The sequence below is a fragment of the Gymnodraco acuticeps genome, unplaced genomic scaffold, assembly GCF_902827175.1.
Source record: "Gymnodraco acuticeps unplaced genomic scaffold, fGymAcu1.1, whole genome shotgun sequence".
NCBI lineage: Eukaryota > Metazoa > Chordata > Actinopteri > Perciformes > Bathydraconidae > Gymnodraco > Gymnodraco acuticeps.
Window position 1 is genome coordinate 1 of NW_022990461.1, and position 25,695 is coordinate 25,695.

The 25,695-nt window shown below is 39.4% G+C and overlaps 2 pseudogenes; both read left to right on the forward strand.

Annotated features, from left to right (window-relative positions):
* The first annotated feature begins 2,109 nt into the window (after positions 1-2,109).
* LOC117552570 lies at positions 2,110-5,018 on the forward strand (annotated as a pseudogene).
* A 3,072-nt stretch (positions 5,019-8,090) lies between these two features.
* Positions 8,091-13,063, forward strand: LOC117552561 (annotated as a pseudogene).
* The last annotated feature ends 12,632 nt before the right edge of the window (positions 13,064-25,695 follow it).

Here is a 25,695-nt window from a genome sequence, read left to right on the forward strand (position 1 = left end):
TTGGCATGGCCCTGACCAATCACAGGTTGGCAGGGGCATCACGTGGGCCTCATCTGATTGGTCAATCCCTCCATTTTTTTTCACCAAGGAAGCTAGATTCGGCTGGCCTCCTCGCGCAACAGTGAGTGCAATCTACTGTTTCACCATACATCATCTAGAGGGGCGCTGTTTGTTTCACTCTTTGTAAAATACTCAATGAGAATGGGGAGAGCCGGGCAGCAACACACAGCAAAGGAGAATTATCGAACAAACAAGTGTTTTTATTTATTTATTTAAATTTAATAACAATCCGAAAAAACAGGGGAACTGGCTTCCCTTGGCCTCCGGGAGAAACGCCACTGCTGCAGCCCCATCCACGAGTAACGTTTCCACGTCAGGTGTTATGTATGCTAGCACAACACACGCAGTTAACTAATGATCAACATGGGTTAATGATATGGAAACTGAGTTACTCTTTATTTGTTAAGTTTCAGCTATTCTGTTTACAGTTCTGTCATCAGATTATTTAATACGATTTGTTAAAACATTGTTGTTTCTTTTGATGTGAATATTATTTATTTAATTAAATAAAAAGCAATGTTAGTTTTGTTCACAATTTGTTAATTTAATAATATGTATTTTTGAATCAATATTCATCTTTATTGTCTTCATGTTAGTTTCCACATGCCTAAAACAACCTCAAGCTAAATCTAAAAGTTGATGGCTAAACAAGAGGGTTTGAGAAATTGTGCAAGGCATACAGTAATAGTCTGAATAGTCGATTAGTCGTTTCATTAATCGATAGATTAATCGATTATCAAATTAGTCGTTTGTTGCAGCCCTATTATCCCATGTATAAATAAACGTGTTATCAGCAACCCTTGCAATTTGGGATTTTATTTTTGGTTGGTAGACCTCGGTGAGCTGGTCATTTCAAAAGTAGCTCACCAGCCCAAAAAGTGTGGGCACCCCTGATCTAGATTATTCTTTTTTAAGAGCGGTTTAATGACTGCAGTTTTCAGGGCCTGTGGAAAATACCTGAGTGAAGATATTTGTTTACTATATGAAGTAGATCTGAGGCCATGCACGAAAAGTTGATGTAGCCATGGTGATGGAGACGGGGGGATGGTGCGCGTCTCTACTTCTGTGATTTTGGTGGGCGTCGTTGAGGAGCGGGGGTAAAGGACATGCTGCCAACCCTGCATATCGCCTTAGTTTGATCTTTGAACTCCAAGAAGGAATTGGTGCCAACCCTCTGTATCTCCTTCGTGTGTTCAGAGATCTCCAGGAGGGTGGGTGAGGGTGAAAGGGTGAACGGAGAGTAGAGAGAGCTGTGGGTGAAGGAAGAGTATCCTCAGAGAGGGGTGAAGGGGGGTGAAGGGCGGTGGAGACTCCTCCATTTGTCTCCCATAATCAAGACATTCCTCAGGCGGGTGCAGTGATAGATTTCAAGGTGTTCTGAGCGATGTGTTGTGTCTTTCTCTTGTTCTGATTCTCTTGTTGCTTGTCCTTGGCAGAGGGAACAGATTGATGACGCAGGCAGTTGAATATGTTAGATATAAACAATTTCACTCCTGACTTGTTGAGTATAAGAGAGTATAAGAGTATAAGAGAGTATAAGAGAGTATATGAGAGTATTAGTAACGGGAGAGCAGCTGGGAGGCTGCCGTTAAGCGATCAGCCATGCTTGGAGGCATCTTCAAAGATGTGTTGGTCACAGTGACTCTACTCTTTCTAACTCAGACATGGACTCAGTGCAGGTGGGTGTCAAGATAATTACATTTTAACTGCCAAAATGAAGCTGATATGTTGTTTAAAAATAGGGTTGAACTGGTTTTATTGAGTGAATAACATTTTGATTTTTGCTCAATGTTATAATTTAATCATTTCAATATTGGAATAACTTGTAGCAAGACCAATGGGATTGAATACACAAATTGTTTTTCTATTTCAGGGCTGAAGTTGATTTTTCATTAGTTACTTTACCAGATTGGAGAGAAAATGCAGGTATGACGTTTTACAATTACTAAGACTTGTGGATACTTTATATATCAATTTATTAAATGAAATTTGTTTTTAAATCACACACTGACTTAAACCAATACTTGACTCATTGTTCTTCTTTCATAGAGTATGGTACACAGTGTTCCTACGACGGACATAACAATCAGATGTGTGACTCTACCCAACTAAGAACAGGTACAGACAAAAGCTGAAAGGAAAATGAACTGCAAATTTGAAAGCAAAATGTGTTTCTTTTAGGGAGGTTACAGTAACGTCAGTGAAAGATGAGGGCCTGCACTTAAGGTTCAAAATGAGCACAAAACACACTAAACTGCAATTCTGCATTTAATGATTATTGCACCACAACAGATGTACTTCTTTTTTGTATTACAATAACAGAGACGAGGGAATGGTTTGCTATTTTTTTTAAGTAATAAAACTTATGATCTGACATAAAAGCTTATTCCTAACCTGCGCGGTTACAAATAAATGTCACCATTTGACTTGAGTGGTTTACAAGGAATGGAGAGGCTATTGTCATTGGATTTGTACTTCAGAAGGTACTAATAAAACTTATAAACTAATACAAAATGGAGTTTGATCACTTTTTATTATGTGGATAAAAGCAGCTACTGATTACACTTTCTTACGGTCCTTTTCATCTGCAGAGGATGTGACTGTTTTAGAGAGCGGTCCACTGGTGCTGGAGGGCGAAGCCTATCTAGAGTTTTGGTATTTAGCCCCCGTTGCAGCTTATATTTACTTTGCTTGCCTTAAAAACCGATACAGTACTTAAATGCATACATTTATTAGAATAACTTTGATTAATAATAATAATATTTATCTACGGACTGGATGAAATCATGTTTTCTTGGAAAATGTATTTTTATCTACAATTGTACTTTCATAATGTTATGTTCCTATGCATAATAAACTCGTAATACTTGTCATTTGATCTTGTTTATATGATTTTTCACAGTCTGTCCCATAAACTGTGACTTTGAAAATAATCTGTGTGGGTGGGAGCAGCTAAGCAGGACAGTTTTGATTGGACAAGACATTCAGGACCCACACCATCAAGCTTAACTGGCCCAAACCAAGACCACACCACTGGAGGTAAAACGTAATGTCAGGCGACGATATCACATCTGTAAAGTTGCTGCATTGATTTTAATTGTGCATGTTTATGTAATGCTAATTTCAACTTTTCTGCAGCTGGTTTCTACATGTATATTGAAGGAAGTAGTGTAACCCATGGAGATTCAGCTCGTCTTTGGAGCTCAATGTGCCATTATGATGGACCACTCTGGCTGAACTTCTGGTACCATATGTATGGTTCAGCCAACGCCATGGCCCTCAATATCTACCTGCTCAAAGACAATAAAGCTACTAAACTCTGGTCCATAATGAACAACCAAGGTCCAGAATGGCATCTAGGACATGTTTATATCAGAGTGTCTGGTCCATTCCAAGTAAGTGACACCTTACAGACAATATAATGGCCTAAAAGATTATATTATTGTAGTTGTATATTAAAACATTTATTTTTCCCTTTGACATCTTTTAGATTTTACTTGAGGGAATTCGAGGCTCCGATGCTCAATCAGATGTGGCCATCGATGACATTTCCATAAACTTTGGCTCATGTTTAGGTGACATTCATTTAACTAAATAAAGCATTTCATATTTGACTAAATATATATGACTTGAGGATACAAGGATATTTCTAATGCTACAAATAAATTATATTATCTCAAATCATGACCATTTCTCAGGGTTTAAACATAACCAATAATGTCCTCCTTTAGGTAGTGTCCCTGGACTGGTTAGTGGAACTGTGTTTCCCTCCTCAGATGTGGAAGTCCTCCCCTCACACCCAGGTAAGTGCACAGGAAGCCTTTTTTATGGGCCAATTGTTTCTACGTGAGAAAGCTGATGTGTGGTTAGAATTGAACATTTATGTCTTGTGATTGTACTCCCAGTTAAAGATTTGCTAAATGTTTAGGAAGTTGCCAAGGTCCTCAATACTTAGTTCCTGTTAATATTTTGCAAATGTTTCCTTATAGTCTGCAATTTGGACTGTAGCTTCGATAGCAGTCTTTGTAGCTGGAGTCAGATGACCAGATGCTTTTGACTGGACATGGCAAAGAGGTTCCACCCCCACTCTGATGACTGGGCCCTCTGCGGACCACACTGGTGGTAATACACCCTTTTTCTATGTAATATTATAAATGATCACAGGTATGACACAAGGTATTGAAAATATCTATCTCACCGTAGAAAGTGTATGTGAAAATGTTGATCACTTCGCTTCTCATTCATAGATGGTCGTTATCTTTACATTGAGGCCAGCAGCGTGACGCATGGAGACACGGCTCGTCTCATCAGCTCTGAGTGTTCTGACTCTGGTCCTCAGTGTCTGCAGTTCTGGTACCACATGCACGGCTCAGCAGATACAATGGGCCTCCATGTTTACCTGCTCCAGGACAGACAAACAGAAGTTGTTTTGTGGAAGACTAATGACCAGGGATATATGTGGCAAATGGCTCAGGTGGACATCAGAACAACTCGAGCTTTCCAGGTGCAACATCTTCCACCAGGCACTCAAATTATTGAAATATTGTCAGCCAACGAAGTTGTAGAAGTAAATTGTAACAATAAGAGACTGCAAAATGATAACTAATCCTTTTTCCATAACTTAGATTATCATTGAGGGACGTAGAGGCTCCAATGAAAAGTCAGATTTGGCAATAGATGATGTAAAGCTTTATCGTGGACGATGCTCTGGTAAAAAAACATGCACTGTGAATGAAAATCACTAAACCTTAAAAATGTGATATTTATCCCAAGGCTGTGTAATCTGATAATGTTTTAAATAAACTGTTGTAGATCTGAGTGGTGTTGAGTCAACAAGTCCTTCCAAACCTGATGGTTCTCCCGTAGTGGCAGCAACAACCGACTTTAATAAGGACGTTACTCAAGCTCCAGATAACAGACACCCAGGTAAAGTTCTAATTCCACAGCAGCACGTGTAACCCCGGCTGTCTGAACTTTTATAATCTTTTTGTGATTTCCAGTTAATTAAAGATATCTTTGACTTGTGTGTGTAGTATGCCAACTCAACTGCAACTATGAACAAGATCTATGTCAGTGGACCCAACTTGCTACTGATGTTATCGATTGGACAAGGCATAGTAGCTCTACCCCAACTATAATGACTGGGCCTTCTTCAGATCACACTACGGGAGGTAATTAGCTTTCTCACACAAGCCATGTAACTTTTGTGTTGTACTGTCTGCACACCCTTATACCAGGGCTCGCAATTAACGATGTCCCGGGGACCATAACAATTCCTACTGGGACACAAATCTATTTTGTCTGGGACTATTTCGGGACAGTGAAAAACAAATTAAAAGTAAACTTCAAAATGGGTGTTATTTGCAAAGTCATTGGGCTGTCAAATCATAGAATGCATTCTACGTCATCCACTCTGCTACTGACTGCTGCTAGCGCTAACTAACGCTAGCAACTGAAGTGTTCCTTACAATGCATACAAACGTCCTAAAATGCGGTGTCATGTTCTTTTGAAGTTTGTGAAAATGATGTGAAATACAGTTGATCAGAATAAGAGGTGTAGCCGATCATTTTTGTATTTTCTTTGTCAGCCAGTCAGTGACCAGGCTGCAAAAACGTAAGGCATTTAGCTAATCATTTAGCTTTTCATCTTTTTTTAGTGTTTTAGATTTTTTGGGTCAAGAACGTCAGTCAGATTGGGTGACGATTAGAAAGGGGGTCGCAAGGTAATTTTAGTTTGTCAAGAATAAACTCTGGTATGAAAATAATGTGTCATGATAAGAGAGAGAGTAATGTTCCAGTTGTTTTTGTGCCTGGGGGGGGGGGGGGTGGTTGAATGAGTGAGAGCAAGATGATTGACATTCATGAATGAAGATAGAAGATCAATTTATATTCCTATAGTACTACTGACTGGTGAGGATAACTTGTAATTAGAACTGAAAACAGGAACGGAACAGGGACACCTCGGTAGCACTTGGTCTATATGAGTTCCTGGTGTACTGTTTTACATAAAGATAAGATATCTTTCCGTTAACATCCTGAGGATGGGCAATTAATTAAGGGTGACTGTGGCTGCGAGGGAGTGCGGTCGTCTTTCCACCAGAAGGTTGTGGGTTCGATCCCAGCCCATGCAGTCAACATGTCGATGTATCCTTGGGCAAGATACTTAACCCTGGCCTGAGTTGCTCCCGATGGCATGGCCAACGGTGTGTGAATGTGTATGCGTGTTAGTTCCTAGAGTAATATACACTGCTCTGTATGAATGGGTGTGAATGGGTGAACGACATGTAGTATGTAAAGCGCTTTGAGGGGTCTTAAAGAGACTGGATAAAGCGCTATATAAGTACAGTCCATTTACCATTTAAGAAATGTTTTGCATTTGAGTGTTTTGAGGACATTTGGATTGTCAACATTTAGCAACCATTTCAGTTGCATCTTGATATACCTTAAACTTATAGTATGCTATGAATTTTTCTTTTTTTCAAACTCTTTTGTCCTTAACCAGGTGGCCACTATCTTTACATCGAAGCCAACAGCGCGTCACATGGTGACACAGCTCGTCTCATTAGCTCCGAGTGTTCTGACTCTGGTCCTCAGTGTCTGCAGTTCTGGTACCACATGTACGGCTCAGCAGATACAATGGGCCTCCATGTTACCTGCTCCAGGATATATTAGCTGATGCTGTTTGGTGGAAGAGAATTACCAAGGAAATATTTGGCACCTGGCTCAGGTGGACTTGGCAACATCTGGACCTTTCCAGGTAAAATGTTATTCTCCTCCTCTGACTAATGATAAAAACTTGCAGAGCAAAACACAAAAAATGTACAACCTGAAAAAATAATGAGTAATTGGTGCTGGTATAATGTACTTTAGCATGAACCTGTGCAATTTATTCAGGTTATATTTGAGGGGCGAATAGGTTCCAATGATCAGTCTGATGTTGCCATAGATGATGTATCACTTCATCGTGGACACTGCAGAGGTAACTATTTTCTTGCTGACATTCAATTTTGTTCACACACATTGTGTCTGACTTGTTTGTGAATATCATTACAGACCTAGCTCAACCAACAACTCCTGCAACAACAGCTACACCACAACCATCACAAACTACAGTTAAACCACAACCACCAACTACAGCTACACCAAAGCCATCACAAACTACAGTTAAACCACAACAACAGCTACACCACAACCACCAACTTCCGCAATACCACAACCTACAACAACCTACAACAACTAATAAACCACATTCGACAACAGACAGTCCGCAGCCTACAACTAGCTACACCACCATCAAACAACAACGGCAAGACCTCAACCACCAGTTACACCTGTACCAAGTAAGTTCAAAGTATTTCCGTATATACATGGATTGGGTATAATATATACTTTACATCTCACAGGTTAGGCACCATTGACAGCTGAGGCTTTCGGCATGTTCATATTTGTGATGAAATGTCACCTCCTCTAGTGTGAAAAAACATTATTTAAAGGGGACCTATCATGCAAAATGCACTTTTGTACGTCTATTATACATGATTATGTGTCAATCATGTATGTAAATCATATAAGAATAAAACACGGAGGACGGAGATCTCTTTTTCTCTTCTCTTGTAAATGCTTGTGAAATGATGATATGTGGCTTGACTTACCACTCAGCCCTGATTGTACTATAGACCTTTGTATTGACCTTTTGTTGTTTATATATATAATATATAATATACACTCTTTCTCTTTAGCACCCTCTTGTCCAGAGAACAGTCACTACACACGTGTGTCCCTGCCTGCAGTCAACCTGCACACACCTGAATGGCCCACCACGTTGCACTGAAAATGAGGGTTGTGTGCAGGGATGTGTATGTGATGAAGGCTTTGTTCAGAAAAGAGGGTTTGTGTGCCTATCGAACAATGTGGTTGTGTGGAAGGAATGGCACCAAATATTGATGTGAGTGACAGAATAGCTCTTCATCAAGTCACATGTTTTTACAGTATAAAATACTTACGGCTACTTTTGTTTTGTCAGTTCTCTGATGTGTTGGTACACCAATCACTGCAGTCAGAAATGTGAATGTGAGAAAGACCATGGCGTCGGTCGGATTGACTGCGATGACAAAGAAGAGTGCGATGGAAATGCTGTTTGCCTTCAAAATGATGAGGGCAATTATTACTGCCAGTCTACAGGTACTGCAAGTGTCACCATTTAACTATTTTAATTGTGATATATCTTAACCATGTTACATCTTGTGAAATCGTTTATGAATTTCTTGCACAGGCTTCAGTGAGTGCACCATCAGGGAAGACCCTGAATACACATCATTTGATAAAATGAAACACAAGTTTAAGGGTGACCACTCGTATGTGCTGTCCGGGACCAACAACTTGCCACATAACCTTCCACATGTCTACATCGAGGGTATCACTGTAAAGGATAAGGGATGATAGTCAATCAACATGACGACAGCAGCAGTGAAGAAGACCTCAGTCCCAGAGTTATGTATGATGGTGATGATGATGAGGATGAAGATGACCATGATAATGACCATGATGATGACCATGATGATGATAATAGCCAACATGCTCGCTCACGTAAACAGCACAAGAACAAGAACAAGAACCACAGCTCAAGTGAAGAGCACAAGAACAAGAACAAGAACAAGAACAAGTACCACATACATGATCGCTCAAGTGAAGAGCACAAGAACAAGAACAAGAACAAGAACAAGAACAAGAACAAGAACAAGAACAAGAACAAGAACCACAGCTTAAGTGAAGAGCACAAGAACAAGTACCACACACATGATCGCTCAAGTGAAGAGCACAAGGACAAGAACAAGAACAAGAACAAGAACCACAGCTTAAGTGAAGAGCACAAGGACAAGAACAAGAACAAGAACAAGAAACACAGCTCAAGTGAAGTGCACAAGAACAAGAACAAGAAACACAGCTTAAGTGAAGAGCACAAGGACAAGAACAAGAACAAAGAAACACAGCTTAAGTGAAGAGCACAAGGACAAGAACAAGAACAAGTACCACACACATGATCGCTCAAGTGAAGAGCACAAGAACAAGAACAAGAAACACAGCTTAAGTGAAGAGCACAAGGACAAGAACAAGAACAAGTACCACACACATGATCGCTCAAGTGAAGAGCACAAGAACAAGAACAAGAACAAGAACAAGAACAAGAACAAGAACAAGAACAAGAACAAGAACAAGAACCACAGCTTAAGTGAAGAGCACAAGGAGAACCACAGCTCAAGTGAAGAGCACAAGAACAAGAACAAGAAACACAGCTCAAGTGAAGTGCACAAGAACAAGAACAAGAACAAGAACCACAGCTCAAGTGAAGTGCACAAGAACAAGAACAAGAACAAGAACCACAGCTCAAGTGAAGTGCCCAAGAACAAGAACAAGAACAAGAAACACAGCTCAAGTGAAGTACACAAGAACAAGAACAATAACAAGAACAAGAAACACAGCTTAAGTGAAGAGCACAAGAACAAGAACAAGTACCACACACATGATCGCTCAAGTGAAGTGCACAAGAACAAGAACAAGAACCACAGCTTAAGTGAAGAGCACAAGAACAAGAACAAGAACAAGTACCACACACATGATCGCTCAAGTGAAGAGCACAAGAACAAGAACAAGAACAAGTACCACACACATGATCGCTCAAGTGAAGTGCACAAGAACAAAGAACAAGAACAGAACCACAGCTTAAGTGAAGAGCACAAGAACAAGAACAAGAACAAGAAACACAGCTTAAGTGAAGTGCACAAGAACAAGAACCACAGCTCAAGTGAAGTGCACAAGAACAAGAACAAGAACAAGAACCACAGCTCAAGTGAAGAGCACAAGAACAAGAACAAGAAACAAGTACCACACACATGATCGCTCAAGTGAAAAGCAGCAAGAACAAGAACAAGGAACAAGAACCACAGCTTAAGTGAAGAGCACAAGGAGAACCACAGCTCAAGTGAAGAGCACAATAACAAGAACAAGAACAAGAACCACAGCTCAAGTGAAGAGCACAAGAACAAGAACAAGAACAAGAAACACAGCTTAAGTGAAGTGCACAAGAACAAGAACAAGAACAAGAACCACAGCTCAAGTGAAGAGCAAAAGAACAAGAACAAGAACAAGAACAAGAAAACACAGCTTAAGTGAAGTGCACAAGAACAAGAACAAGAACAAGAACCACAGCTCAAGTGAAGTGCACAAGAACAAGAACAAGAAACACAGCTCAAGTGAAGTGCACAAGAACAAGAACAATAACAAGTACCACACACATGATCGCTCAAGTGAAGAGCACAAGAACAAGAACAAGAACCACAGCTCAAGTGAAGAGCACAAGAACAAGAACAAGAACAAGAAACACAGCTTAAGTGAAGAGCACAAGAACAAGAACAAGAACAAGAACCACAGCTCAAGTGAAGAGCACAAGGACAAGAACAAGAACAAGTACCACACACATGATCGCTCAAGTGAAGTGCACAAGAACAAGAACAAGAACAAGAACAAGAACAAGAACAAGAACAAGAACAAGAACCACAGCTTAAGTGAAGAGCACAAGGACAAGAACAAGAACAAGAACAAGAACAAGTACCACACACATGATCGCTCAAGTGAAGAGCACAAGAACAAGAACAAGAACAAGAACCACAGCTTAAGTGAAGAGCACAAGGAGAACCACAGCTCAAGTGAAGAGCACAAGAACAAGAACAAGAAACACAGCTTAAGTGAAGTGCACAAGAACAAGAACAAGAACAAGAACCACAGCTCAAGTGAAGTGCACAAGAACAAGAACAAGAACAAGAAACACAGCTCAAGTGAAGTGCACAAGAACAAGAACAAGAACAAGTACCACACACATGATCGCTCAAGTGAAGAGCACAAGAACAAGAACAAGAACAAGAACCACAGCTCAAGTGAAGAGCACAAGAACAAGAACAAGAACCACAGCTCAAGTGAAGAGCACAAGAACAAGAACAAGAACAAGAACAAGAACAAGAAACACAGCTTAAGTGAAGAGCACAAGGACAAGAACAAGAACAAGTACCACACACATGATCGCTCGAGTGAAGTGCACAAGAACAAGAACAAGAACAAGAACAAGAACAAGAACCACAGCTCAATGTGAAAGAGCACAAGGACAAGAACAAGAACCAGTAACACACACATGATCGCTCAAGTGAGTGCACAAGAACAAGAACAAGAACCACAGCTAAGTGAAGAGCACAAGGGACAAGAACAAGACACAGTACCAACACACATGATCGCTCAATAGTGAAGAGCACAAGAACAAGAACAAGAACAAGAACCACAGCTCAAGTGACGTGCACAAGAACAAGAACAAGAACACGAACCACAGCTCAAGTGAAGTGCACAAGACAAGAACAGAACAAGACAAGAACAAGAAACACAGCTCAAGTGAAGTGCACAAGAACAAGAACAATAACAAGTACCACACACATGATCGCTCAAGTGAAGAGCACAAGAACAAGAACAAGAACAAGAACAAGAACAAGAAACACAGCTTAAGTGAAGAGCACAATGACAAGAACAAGAACAAGTACCACACACATGATCGCTCAAGTGAAGTGCACAAGAACAAGACACAAGAACAAGAACAAGAACAAGAACCACAGCTCAAGTGAAGAGCACAAGAACAAGAACAAGAACAAGAACAAGAACAAGAACCACAGCTCAAGTGAAGAGCACAATAACAATAACAAGAACAACAACAAGAACAAGTACCACACACATGATCGCTCAAGTGAAGAGCACAAGAACAAGAAACAATAACAAGAACAACAACAAGAAACAAGTACCACACACAGCGATCGCTCAAGTGAAGAGCACAAGGAGAACTACAGCTTACAAGAGCTTAAGATCAGAGTGTATATCATACTGTGGTATTAAAGAAAAACCTGAGGCTGGTTGTAAGTATCAAAATACATTTCCTAACAATATTAATCTTTCCATGTCATTGAACTTTGGCTCCTTCATAGCAGGTATAGTATTAGGATAAGATCATCATATTCTTGCAAGCCCAAAGACATCTGTGAAAGCGCTGAGTGGAATAACCAGTGTTTCTTGTTACAACAGCATAATGCAACTGATGCATGCTGTATCTTTCTTTGTAATGTGAGATTTCCCTCTTGGCCCTGCTGTAAGGACATTAGCAATGGAGGATGGACATTTTTTTTACAAAGTGTGGCGCTCATAAACAGTGCTGTAGTCAGTGGCACTAAACTCAGTACAAATGAGTCTGATAATGTTGTTTTTTGTAAAGAGTTCTGAAGAAACGGATTTAGATTGTGCTGCAATGGCAGGGGCCACTTGAAAAGTGATTACTATAAATTAACCTGACAGAGACATGTATGTTAAGGTTGAAAAGAACCATCTTGTGGGGACTATGAATGTTTGTACCAAATATTGTTGCCAATGTATCCAATAGCTGTCGAGATTGTTCAGTCTCAACAACCATCACTACAGTAACACTGACACAAATGGCTAAAACTTAATATTTTCTCAGACAAGTCTACTTAATATAAGTTACATTGGGAATTACCCCTCTCTGTCCCCCTCCAGGTGGATGGAAGGAGAACAAAAATTCCCGCCTCACCGACTGCTGGTCTAAAAATCAGGGAACTTTGTTCTCGCATCTCCCTGAAGACCGACTTTGGCCTCTCCGTGGATTTTGACAGCCACGGCAGAGCAGGTAATTCATCAACAAATCCTTAAATCATAATGTAATTTCATACATTGTCAATTAATGAGTAATTTTTTCTGGAAGAGAGTTAAAGACGTAATACGGTAATGCTCTGTTGTTGATGTTGTTTCTGCAGAGATCATTCTACCCCGCATATATAAAAGGAAAGTTGGGGGTCTGTGTGGGAACTTTGACGGTAAAAAAAACAATGACATGATGAAGCCAGATGGTACCAGGGCCAAGAACGTTAAAGAGTTTGGAGAGAGCTGGAGAGTGTCGGGATAAGACATCAAAAATACTCTGTGGAAATGTTGACGACAAGTTGTAACATCACTGTGGCATTCACAAAAAAGCTCAACACTGATGAACTTTCAAGTCCATTTTTTAAGAACTAACAAACTTTCATGAAATATCTCACATCTTTAATTTTTTCAAGAAATCCTTTTACTCCTTGTGAGATGTATCAGATGTTGTCCGTTGTCATTAGGGTAACGTATTTGTTATGCATGACAATACAATTATGTATCAATATCCAATATTGTTGGAAAGAAACTATGTAACTTGTACCTGTTCATAAAGTGTATTTGAATGACAAATGATTAAGTACTGCGGTTACATTGGTGTAGCCATTAGTCTAGACATTTCAGTCTCAAGTGTAGCTACAACTGCATTCTTGACATTTCTACAGTCTGTGTCTGATAATTAGTTACAGTAAGAAAAACGTTTACACAACTTCTGTAACATGATATAATTCTGAAGACAAAGGCAGATGTATTTTCTGTGAAGACAATAGGATTATTGTCATCACGAGTGTACCTATAAATAAGCCGTTGTTACACTCAACAGAGTCATGGGTCGGTTTTCATTTTGCTGCTTTGTCCTGTCGAGCTTGCTACCGCTCTGTAATGGTGAGTAAAACATCATTTAATATTGAACAGTTTACCAAAGTAATATCGTGGTATAATTATCTTAATTTCCTTTTTTTCCGTTTCTTATTGATAGAAGATTTAGAATACACAGTTACAACAATTGTTTTAATCATGACCTAGTTTTTTGTTATTTGACCTGATTGTAACGAGCCAAATAAATAATCTAATTAATAATCTAAATGTACATGACTCACCTGATTGTATTTTTTCCAAATAATAATTGTAGATTATTCAAATGTGTCTCATAAGTGCAGTTCCACCTAAAATAAAAATAAATATGCTGGATCAGGTCATTGACCCTGCCTACTTGTGGTGGAAAACATGGCTGAAATCTTATATCGCAGTACATGTTACTTTATATCAGGGTAATGGTTTATGCAGTAGTCACTTTGTAAATTCAAGAAATGAAAATGAACACACAGTGCTTCATATTTAAGTATTTTTTTGGTACTCCCATAAAAACATTTGCCTCCAATGAGACATTTGAAACAAAACTTAAAACAGTTTAACTGAAATTATGTCAAAATGGAAACGCTAAGGTTCTTGACAACAACTTCATGTGAGAAGGGTTTCAAAGTGTTCAAGTGCTGATGAACACCATCCTGACTTTAGTCCCTGCAATTTAAAACAAAGCCAAAAAAATCTTGACTTTACTTGCAGAATTTTCTCATCAAAACCTGAATGAATGTTGAACAAACACACACTTTTTCAATTTACATTTTAAAATGCATAAATTAAGACAAAGTAAATGTAGAAGAGACAAGGAAGAGTAGTTCCTTAAAAGGAATGATACACAGTGATGCCAGTTTGGGATTGAGATGGGATTTATAATACACATTTTCGTCTTGAATACAGGCTTTAACCCTTCGCCACCAAGAAGACAGAGCACAACAAGAAGCAGTACCAGACATACACTGGAAAATTACACCAACACTTCAACCTTCCCATCCAAAACAACAGCATCAGATACAACATTGGCACTATTGGATGTCAGCACAACCTCTGCCTCGATAGTATCTACTACAGAAACCATCCCAACAAGCAGAGACAATTTTACACGAGCAGATAACTAAACTTTATCAGCCTCTTCAACAACAACATCAAGCACATCAAACAGCAACACTACCCCTACGCTAGCAGACATTGTAAAAGCTTCTACAGTCTCTCCTTCTTCACCACCCAGCACAGCAGAATCTACCCTGGGGGAAGTGAGTACAACTTCAGCTTCTACAATTGCTGTTACTTCAGAAACAAGACAAACAAACAGCATCACATCAGCACCAGCTAATATCGAGACAACTTCAGCATTGACAACCTTGAATGGGCCTATAAGCAGGGCTGCACATAACCGGTGCGCCAACCCAGTCTCACGGCATTTCGTGTTCACCAACACGATTTTTAATCTATTGATTCGTGTTCACCAACACGATTTGCCCCTTTTTTTCGTGTTGCACAGCACGATTTTAAAAGCAATGTATTTCTACTGCCTGCAGCACGTCTTTTTCTCCGGTCGGGTCGTGGGAGACCGGAAGCTGTGTGGTTCATAAAAACATGTTCTTACTCAATATCAAGCCACAATTATTGCTTTTATTTTAAATCGTATAATTTCGGACTTTTGTTGCCGTCTATGAGGAAAATAAATGGGGCTCAGAGCCTCAGAATACGGAAATCTATATTTTTAAATATTTCTTTCCTTCTAATTCGTTATTCTTTTTAAAATAACACACTGTTATTTACTCACCAATAACACACAATTATCCTTGCTTTTATTTATTGGTTTAATTCCATAATCTCGGGCTTATTTGGCGTCCGTCAGGAACTGAATTTCAAAATAAAAATAACCGGAAACAGACGTAGGCCTATAAGGGACATTTCGAGCATCATTGCGATTGTCAACATTTCTGAGTTTAGGATGGCCGAAGACACTACACTACCCATAATCCCCAGCTATCGTTTAGGACTACAGTCCCCGTAAGGTTACGCAGAGCGTCAAACAGCTGTGTGAAATGGAACGAAACCACGCCAGACTATCTAAAACTGGAATCGAACACCTCCCCAGAACTACACATGCTGGCTATTGTGTTTCGCAAAATGTTCTATGGGACGTCTCTACTGAACGTTTTCGTTTTTCCCACAATTAGAAGTTGCCAGTATTAAATAAATTGGTGTTATCAAATGTAAAACATATAATTAATAAATGGGTGAAAATCGCTTGTGTCCATAATGCGCAGCATTAATACCCACATGACAGCTCATTGTTACTTTGTAATTCTACTCCACTACAATTCAGAGGTTAACCTGGTATTTTTACTCCACTGCATTTATTTGAGTTACTTTGCAGATTCTGATTAATTATGTGAAATATAAACGACCCTTAAATCAGACTTTAGTTACACCTGAGTAAAATTCAGGTAAGGTGATTGTCAAGTGCCAACAATCAGGAGAGATATTTGATAGTTGGTGCTTGAGAAGACTAAACATGTATCTGCAATTGACATGAATGGAAACGAGTAATAAAGTATATTCATTACTCGTTATTCTCTACTAATAGTTAATTAAAGACTATATTATGGCTATTTTGCACATCCCTTTCAAGATTTTCAAAGGTTTATTGACATATCATATACAACTACGGTGTAGTTATGCAATGAATGAAACACTTGGGTCACAGGTTCCTCAACAGTGCATTACAAGACATCGATCAACGCTTTACAACATCAGGAAGATACGTCCCCAGCTGATCCAGAAAGCGACTCAGGTTCTGGTCCAGGCTCTCGTCATCTCACGCCTAGACTACTGCAACTCCCTCCTGGCTGGTCTACCTGCATGTGCCATCCGACCTCTGCAGCTCATCCAGAATGCAGCGGCTCGTCTGGTCTTCAACCTTCCTAAATTCTCCCACACCACGCCGCTCCTCCGCTCCCTCCACTGGCTTCCGGTAACTGCTAGAATCCACTTCAAGACAATGGTACTTGCGTACCATGCTGCGAATGGATCTGGCCCTTCCTACATCCAGGACATGGTTAAACCGTACACCCCAGCACGTGCACTCCGCTCTGCATCAACCAAACGGCTCGCTGCACCCTCACTGCGAAGGGGACCCAAGTTCCCATCAGCAAAAACACGTGGGTTTGCTATCCTGGCTCCAAAATGGTGGAATGAGCTCCCCATTGAAATCAGGACAGCAGAAAGCTTACACACATTCCGGCGCAGACTGAAAACTCATCTCTTTCGACTCCACTTCGAGCAATATAACTATTAACAAAGCACTTATATACTAATAAAGGACTGGCTTATCTAAAGCCATTTGAGTAGCACTTGAAATGTTTTTGCTCTATGAAACCTGATGTACTTACTGTATATGATTCTGTTTTCTTCAAGTTTGTCTTTTGTTGGTCGAACGCACTTATTGTAAGTCGCTTTGGATAAAAGCGTCAGCTAAATGTAATGTAATGTAATGTAATGTAATCTATCAATATGTGTGTACCTCCACCATTAAACTGTCATATTCTGCACATTTCTTATTCTATCTACATACATAAGAGTATAATTCATATGTATAATATCAGTTAAAATAAGTGCTTCAACATAGTTAACATTGCAGGAAAGCAATATATTAGACGTTAAGTACTTTGTCAGGCTTAATATGTATCTGTAGATACCCCCAACGTTTTTTTCTTATTTAAAAGAAGACCTTAATCTGTTATTTAATGTTTAAATAAAGGTTAATTCGTTTTTCTGTTTTGCACCTCCTCCTATTAATATCTTTGTACATTCTGCACTAAACTGTTTTATTGTAGAGATCACTTATAGTATCTTCTTGATTTTTTATATTCTATATTTATACTTTCCCCCTATGAAAGTATGTACTCTTAATATTTTTTTAATCAAATAAAACACAATAATTCAATAACGTGCTTTAACCACTAGGAGGTGCACACAAGGTACACACAGCCATAATAACTTTGTATTATTAGTGTAGGACACTTATGTTTTCATACAACATCTGAAGATGTGTAGTTTTATGCATGCTTTCACATAATTTTACAGCATATTGCTATACTATTTCAGACTCAGTATTTACAATCTTACATTCAAAGAAAATCAGTAATATCTTTAAAAACTACAGTCCTTTTATATCAGCTGTGCACCGTTATGGTGTAAATATAACCTATCTGTGAATTAGATCAAATGTAAAAGTCAGCCGAATTAGTGTTGATACTGCAAGGAGACATATTGTGTGAAGAGAAATTGAAGATGTTGTTTAATTGTTGAATATATTTATGATCCACGTCAAGTATTCAGTTTCGGCGGCATTTTCTCAGTTTTTCCAAAGGTCTTCTCATCAGGGCTCTATACATAAAGAACTACGGCAGATCTGTAATATACAATGCAGCCGAACCGTGTATTACAATGCCGTTATGTGATTACTTTCAAAGAGAAAAGCAAGAGCGCTCGGAATTAAGTATTATTTTATTCTTTTAAAATGTTTTCCGGATTTCATATCATATAAACACCAAATCCCATTATGCATTACGGCTAAAACATCCAATAAGCGAGCTTAAAACCATAGCTGAGGATCTTGGGTAATCGCTCGAAATGCCTACGTCTGTTTCTGGTTATTTTTATTTTGAAATTCAGTTCCTGACGGACGCCAAAAAAGCCCGAGATTATGGAATTAAACCAATAAATAAAAGCAAGGATAATTGTGTGTTATTGGTGAGTAAATAACAGTGTGTTATTTTGAAAAGAACAACAAATTAGAAGGAAAAAAAGATTTAAAAAATACAGATTTCAGTATCCTGAGGCTCTGAGCCCCATTTATTTTCCTCACAGACGGCAACAAAAGTCCGAAATTATACGATTTCAAATAAAAGCAATAACTGTGGCTTGATATTGAGTAAGAACATGTTTTTATGAACCACACAGCTTCCGGTCTTCCACGACCCGACCGGAGAAAAATACGTGCTGCAGGCAGTAGAAATACATTGCTTTTAAAATCGTGCTGTGCAACACGAAAAAAAGGGGCAAATCGTGTTGGTGAACAAGAATCAATAGATTAAAACATCGTGTTGGTGAACACGAAATGCCACGAGACTGGGTTGGGTGCGCAGGGTCATTTGAAACATTTGAAATTCAGTTCCTGACGAATGCCAAAAAAGCCAGAGATTATGGAATTAAACCAATAAATAAAAGCAAGGATAATTGTGTGTTATTGGTGAGTAAATAACAGTGTGTTATTTTGAAAAGAATAACAAATTAGAAGGAAAAAAAGATTTTAAAAATACGAGGCTCTGAGCTCCATTTATTTTCCTCACAGACTGTAACACTAAAGGTCTAAAATAAAGACCTAAATGAATATTTGGGATGTTCTTGCCTTTAGATTCTCCCAATAAGTCCAAGTACAGAGGGTGACTTTGCTGTGAAAAAACACATTTCCACCAAAAAAACGTTAGCAACCATGAATCACACATTCATGAAGTAATCTTCGTCATAACTAGCAAACTAAACATCATGTACATGTACTGCACAAATAATCAGAAATAAAAACTCATTACTCGCATAAAATGACATCAAAACGCATTTTAATGGCCAAATGAACCTTAAAATAGGCATTTTCCACCGAGAATAACACGAAGGTCGGCCATTGTTGTTGATCACGTGGTCTATGAAGGTCTATGGGACGCCCTGCCCGTGGAAGCCTGACGGTCAAGGGGTACCCTGTACGTAATATAGCGACGGGGAGGGGCCCTGACCGTCCGTCAATATGTGACGAGATGGGAGTGAGAACGTGTGTGTGTGTGTGTGTGTGTATGCCTTCTGCCCATAACATGTTTTGGTGTCCATTTCCTGTAAATATCAGTAGATGGTAAAAACATTGATTAGATTTATCATTTTACAGCTGAGCACACTTGTATGATATTGCCTGGGAAAAAGTGGTCAAGTGGCACAGTGTTGCCCCGAGGCAACGAACAAAAAAACATAGTTTTAGCTAATTAATAAATACATAATAAGTCTTTAAACAATCAAATATACTTCTTTACGTATTCATGCACACATGCATGTCTTTTTTATTTTAAGTTGTGTACATTTCTAATATGTTAAAAAGTGAAATGTATCTTACCAAGTGGTGGCCCTGAGTCCCCTGCAGCTTTGCTTGCAGAAAGGACTGCTCCACCCCCAGACAAAATGTCACACCCATATAATTCCCTCATTTTATTGGACACCAGCATGTCAGGTGACATTGTGTATGTTTAAGAAAATAAAAAGATTTAGAGGGCCAGTGTGAGGTCGAAAAAAGTGGTTTGTTGCCTGAGGGCAACAGTAGCTGTAGAGCAGGGGTGGCCAACCAGTCAGAGGTTAAGAGCCACATTTTTTCTATGTTACTGCAAAGAGCCACATCAAACACACAGTCACTGATACCGCTTGTTTCAGTTTTTTGTTTTCTGGAGACAAGATTTCAACCATGTCACTGGTGCATTTTTGTGGCATTGGGATATATATTTTTTAAATCCTCTGGAGCAGAGAGAGGAGCTGTGGATTATTGTTATTGATTAATGCATCAGTGTTTCTTAGGGTCAAAAACACTAAACTCACAACTTCAAATGAAAGCGTTTAGTTTATTTAATAAAAGAGCCCATGTTCAATGTGAAAAGTGACAGTAGTTATAGATTATTTGCAATTTGGTGCGATATATTTAAAAAAAAATTATATATATTTTTTAAACACCTTGAATTTCAGGGGGGGGCGCGGGGCTCCGTTGGCGGGGTGCAGCGCCCTTCCAAGACAATGGTAGGGGAAACACTGGATAGTAGTGTTTAATCACAGGTTTTCCCCCACTCAAAAAGTGATTGGTTCACTGCATCGCAGGTATTATTGTGATTGGCTCTTGGGCCACATCAAAATTAGACTTGCTGTCATCCTCTCATACTGACACCACACATACACACGTAGGGAGAGCCGGGACGAAAGTAACACGGGATGAAAGTAACACGGAACGAAAGTAACACGGAACGAAAGTAACGGAGCAATTTTATCCGAGCCCAAACAACTTTGACCGGCCAAATTACGTCAGAATTATCAGCATTCAATACTTAACAGACCTACTAAATATCAGGTTTAACTGTCAGGAGTAGTGTTGTCACGATACCAACATTTTGGTTTCGATACTAAGTCAAGAATTGCGATTCCGATTATTTTTCGATACTTTTCTTAAAAAAAGGGAAACAGTCTTAAATGTAATTATTGTGCTTTATTTCACACCAGAACCATAACACAAACTTTTAAACAATGAGAACAATAAATACAATAAATGACAAGAATTCGTATTAAATAAAATTAATACATTTCTTACAGACAGGCCTCGTGGTGTCCGTAGGCTTGCCCTCACTGTCAGAGATATAGCTAAAATACTTCCACATTTAGCTTCTGGCGTCTTTTTTGTCAACAAGCCGAGGGGCAGCGGCAGTTGCACTCCCACTTGCAGCCATGCTTCTCGTTTTCTCACATGCTCTGGCAGCTAGCGCGTGCACGAGAGCGGGGAGGCACTTGAGCGTGCTTGAGAGGGGCGGGACTGTAGGCACGGCTGCAGTGCAGGGAGTGGAAGCAGAGCGCTGAACACACACAGCTCTTATTTAAACGGCGCTTTCTCACCGGAGTACTTTCCGCCGTCATTCTTAAACGGAGGAATCGTAACGTTTTTAACGGCAGGGTATCGCGGTATACCTTTCAAGTATCGGTACACCGTGCACCACTAGTCAGGAGTCAGTGTCTCTCCCCCAAACTCACACATATAAAATTCAATATGAACTGAAGAGCCGCATGAAACTAGGCAAAGAGCCGCATGCGGCTCGAGAGCCGCAGGTTGGCCACCCCTGCTGTAGAGGGTTAAGACATATACAACTGCAACGAAAGTAACAAACACAATGCGATATCCTTTTCAATTTCAAAGAACACAATTGGAATTGGGTTACATTAACAAATAACTATAAAACAACAATACTGTAGTATAACAAAATTAATGCCGTGAATACACCGAAACACACGTGTTGAAGTGGTTCACTGCTGATTACTATTGAATTGTGTTACTCCAGTAAGATGGAAATATAATACTTTATTCATTACTTATTACTTTTATTCATGTTATGTTAAGCTGCTGTTGTTCATTGCATTATTACTAGACTAGTTAGTCTTAAGGCTATAATTCTGCACTAAGCCACATTTTTATTTTATTATTTGTGACTGAATGTGAACTTGTGAAGCTTGTCAAGCTACCTCTTTCCAGTAGAGTTATTTTTGTTTTGTTACTGCACTATCTGCACTCAATTTGTTTACATGGTTATTTTGTGGTGGACCACTGATAAGCTTTATTATGTTTTGATCCAATGCTGCACAACTGAACTGATCCAATGCTGCTGTGAAAAAAAGAAGCTATATCCATGTTGGATAGAATGGATAGTTGGGTACTGTCATTTAAATAAAAAATAACCTTAAGGGACTGTTGCAGCCAATTTGATGTATTTTAATATTTGTATATGAAGGTGCTGTGATACTACTGAATGGACCTGGGCATAGTCGGGGACTCAGCCAATTTCAGGGTACAGCCCAGGGGCGGATCTACGGGGGATCCCCCCAGCTGCCCCCCTAACTTTTGTTTCCCTAAAACTGTACTAAAACAAACCTACACTATTTCCACAAGCTTCTCAAGCAACAAAACAAGCATTACATTAGTTAAAATTGAATCATTTTAAATATCCTTTTAGGCCCGTTAAAAACGCAGCTACGGCCCTGCATTAAACTGCGGAGCGGCGTTCGCACAGACCGCGGCTCACACCGCTGCAGAGAGGGAGCGAGCTGTCCCAGCACCGATGGATCAGCTTCCCCTGGGAGCATTTCCCTTTCCACTAGTTTTGTTTTTACTAAGGACGAGAGCTTGAAACTAAATATTAATAAAACGCTGCCGTTTGAATCGATAGCATTTAACAGACGGGCGCTGTTTGGGGCGTTACGTTACAAAATACTACGCAGACAGCGTTAGCTGGGAGATCAATCACTTTGCTAAACTACGCGGTAGCCTACTATTAAATCCACGTAAACTACACATCACAGCAATGAGGCCAGATCAATGAAACCAGGATACATCCTTTACCGTAAAAACTGGATCCAAACACAGCTGCCTGTGTGCGCTTGATCAATACTTTCTGATGTTATATTTATGATATGCTACATATTAGCTAGGCTACATGGCCCTAACGTGTAAAGTTGTAAGCATTTGTAACAGTGCTTTTCACAAGTAGACTCTTGCAGGCCAGAGTATAGGAGTGATTCAACAACAACAAAAAGACATATGAGAAGTGATCAGGACGAACAGAAAGAGGAAAAGGAAAAGAGAGATGAAGAGACCAGGAGGGTCAGAGCAGGAGGAAGAGGAGGAGATGAAGACATTAGTGAAGAAGAATAAATATATGTGAGGAATAAAGATGAAGTATCAGAAAGAGGGCCAGAGGCAGTGATCAGGAGGCAGATGAAACTCCAGCTGGACCACATGGTATGTTCTTATTCTCCTTACATATTCCATTACAGCAGCACAATCTAGCAGCTCTTAGTATTGACAATTATTGATTGAAATGTGTTGCTGCACAGGTCACCTGTAGCTCTCTGAAGAGATGGGTGATGTCATTTGTGTACTTAATTATAACTAAGTACTTACAGTATGCAGAATTAGAGTATTCTCTGAATCGGGTTCCTTTTGGGTCTTTATATCTTTGAAAAATGAAACCAAAATGTTTGGTCATAACATCTGGTAGTGGACTACTTACATTTTCCCACCTCAGGCACAACATATAAATAATTACTAGGAATTTCCTTGAAAAAATGTAACATGGTTTACGTTTTTGACAAAAAGTAGGCATGAGACCTTGTTTAGCTAAGATATGGCACCACATGGAAGTCAAGGACATTACAAAATTGTAATATTTTGCAAAACTATTGTTTATTTTTGTAATAAACAATTATTTACTATTATTAATTCATACAACATAGTTGAAATGTTGAGCTTGTCAATCTTAATCTGAAAATACAAAAACTGAAATATAGGTAAGAGAAGAAACTGACACTTTTGTGATGTAATTCCCTCAATGCAGATCACACATGGACTGATCTGGAGGGTAAATTGTATGGCGTGACGGGGTTGAAACAAACTGAGGGACAATATTGCAATTTCATAGATAATTCAAGTATTTTTTCAGAATTGATTTTTTATCAGTTAAAGTTGACAAGCATATGATTATATTAGCAGCAACATTTTGGGATAATTGGCCATTTTGATTTGTTTAATATTAAATTAATATGTAATAATGCTTAGTGAAGACATGCAAATATGTCTGTCTAAGACAACCAATTTTTTTTAACAAAATATATATTTAATTTTACATTGTAATGCAAAACAACCTGTTCCATTAATTCATTGCTTTAAAATACATGTTGTAGTTTCCTTTCATTTAAAATGGTTAAGGTAAGCTTGGGGGACTCAAAGGGCACCCGATTGTTTGTCTGAACACCTTGTTTCTCTTGTGCATTAAGAACACTTGTGTTAGGGCATGAATTAACAATAAATAGGTTATATACAGTATAAAATACCACGTACTGTCCGCCCTCCTATGCCACCCTGGCATGACCTCTTGCCTCCCCTTTGCCCCCCCATGTAAAATGTTCTAGAACCGCCACTTGTACAGCCTACTATTTGGGGAAGACACAGGTGCACAGCATTAGGGATTGGGAATCACCAGAGGGAAGCCACACAGTTTTTCAAGCGTGCGTGTTTTCGCTTATTTTCTATTTTCTGTCATCATTAATGATGCACCAAATGCAACAAATAACATCTCTGATGAAGACCCACAGAATGCAGTAAATCAACTGATAACCCACTTCTCCTCGTGGAAAAGGCTTAAGGTCTCAGTTGCGTGGTTTCTCCAGCTGAGAAAGACGTTGCAGTTGTTGAGTCAAAAGAGAAAATAAATACAAGCTTCTCTGTCCAGCAGTGGACTTGACCCAACTCAACAAAAGAACAAAGAGGAAGAGGACATGAAAAGATTCAGAGCCACAATGGGTGGTCACGTCTTATTTCCTGAAGATATTGACGCGGCAGAAAGTGTCATCATTCAGTACTGCCAAATGGACAAGTTTAGTGATGAAATCACTGCTTTGAAAAAGGGAACATCTGCAGTGAAGAAAAGCAGTCACATTTATAAACTTGATCCGGTGCTGAAACAAGGAATCTTGAGAGTGGGAGGCAGGCTTAGCAAAGGAGCAATGCCTGAAGACACAAAACATCCAGTCATTCTTGCTAAGGACCAACACATCGCCACTCTAATCTTACGCCACATTCATGAACAGTTAGGACACTGTGGAAGAAATCACCTACTTTCCAGACTTCGTCGACAATACTGGATCACCAGAGCAAATGCTGCTGCTAGAAAGATCCTCTCTTCCTGTGTTGTCTGCAGACGATATAGGGGAAAGCTGGGTGAACAAAAGATGGCAGATTTGCCAAAAGAAAGACTGCAATCTGATCTTCCACCATTCACAAATGTGGGCATTGACTATTTTGGGCCGTTTGAAGTGAAGAGAGGCCGCAGCCTCATCAAACGCTATGGAGTTGAACCATCAGAAAATTCAAAACTCACTGCTTCATTCTGGAGTGAAATGGAGTTTCAACACTCCAGCCGCATCCCATCATGGAGGAGTATGGGAAAGAGTCATTCGCATGGTCAGGAAAGTGCTGAACTCTATTCTTCATCAGCAACATTTGGATGATGAAGGACTACAAACACTCCTGTGCGAAGTGGAAGCCATATTGAATGACCGTCCCATTACAAAAACCTCAGAGGATCCCAATGATCTCGAACCCCTGACTCCAAATCACATTCTCTTGTTAAAAGGCAAACCTTCTCTACCACCCGGGCTTTTTGAAAAAAATGACTCCTACTC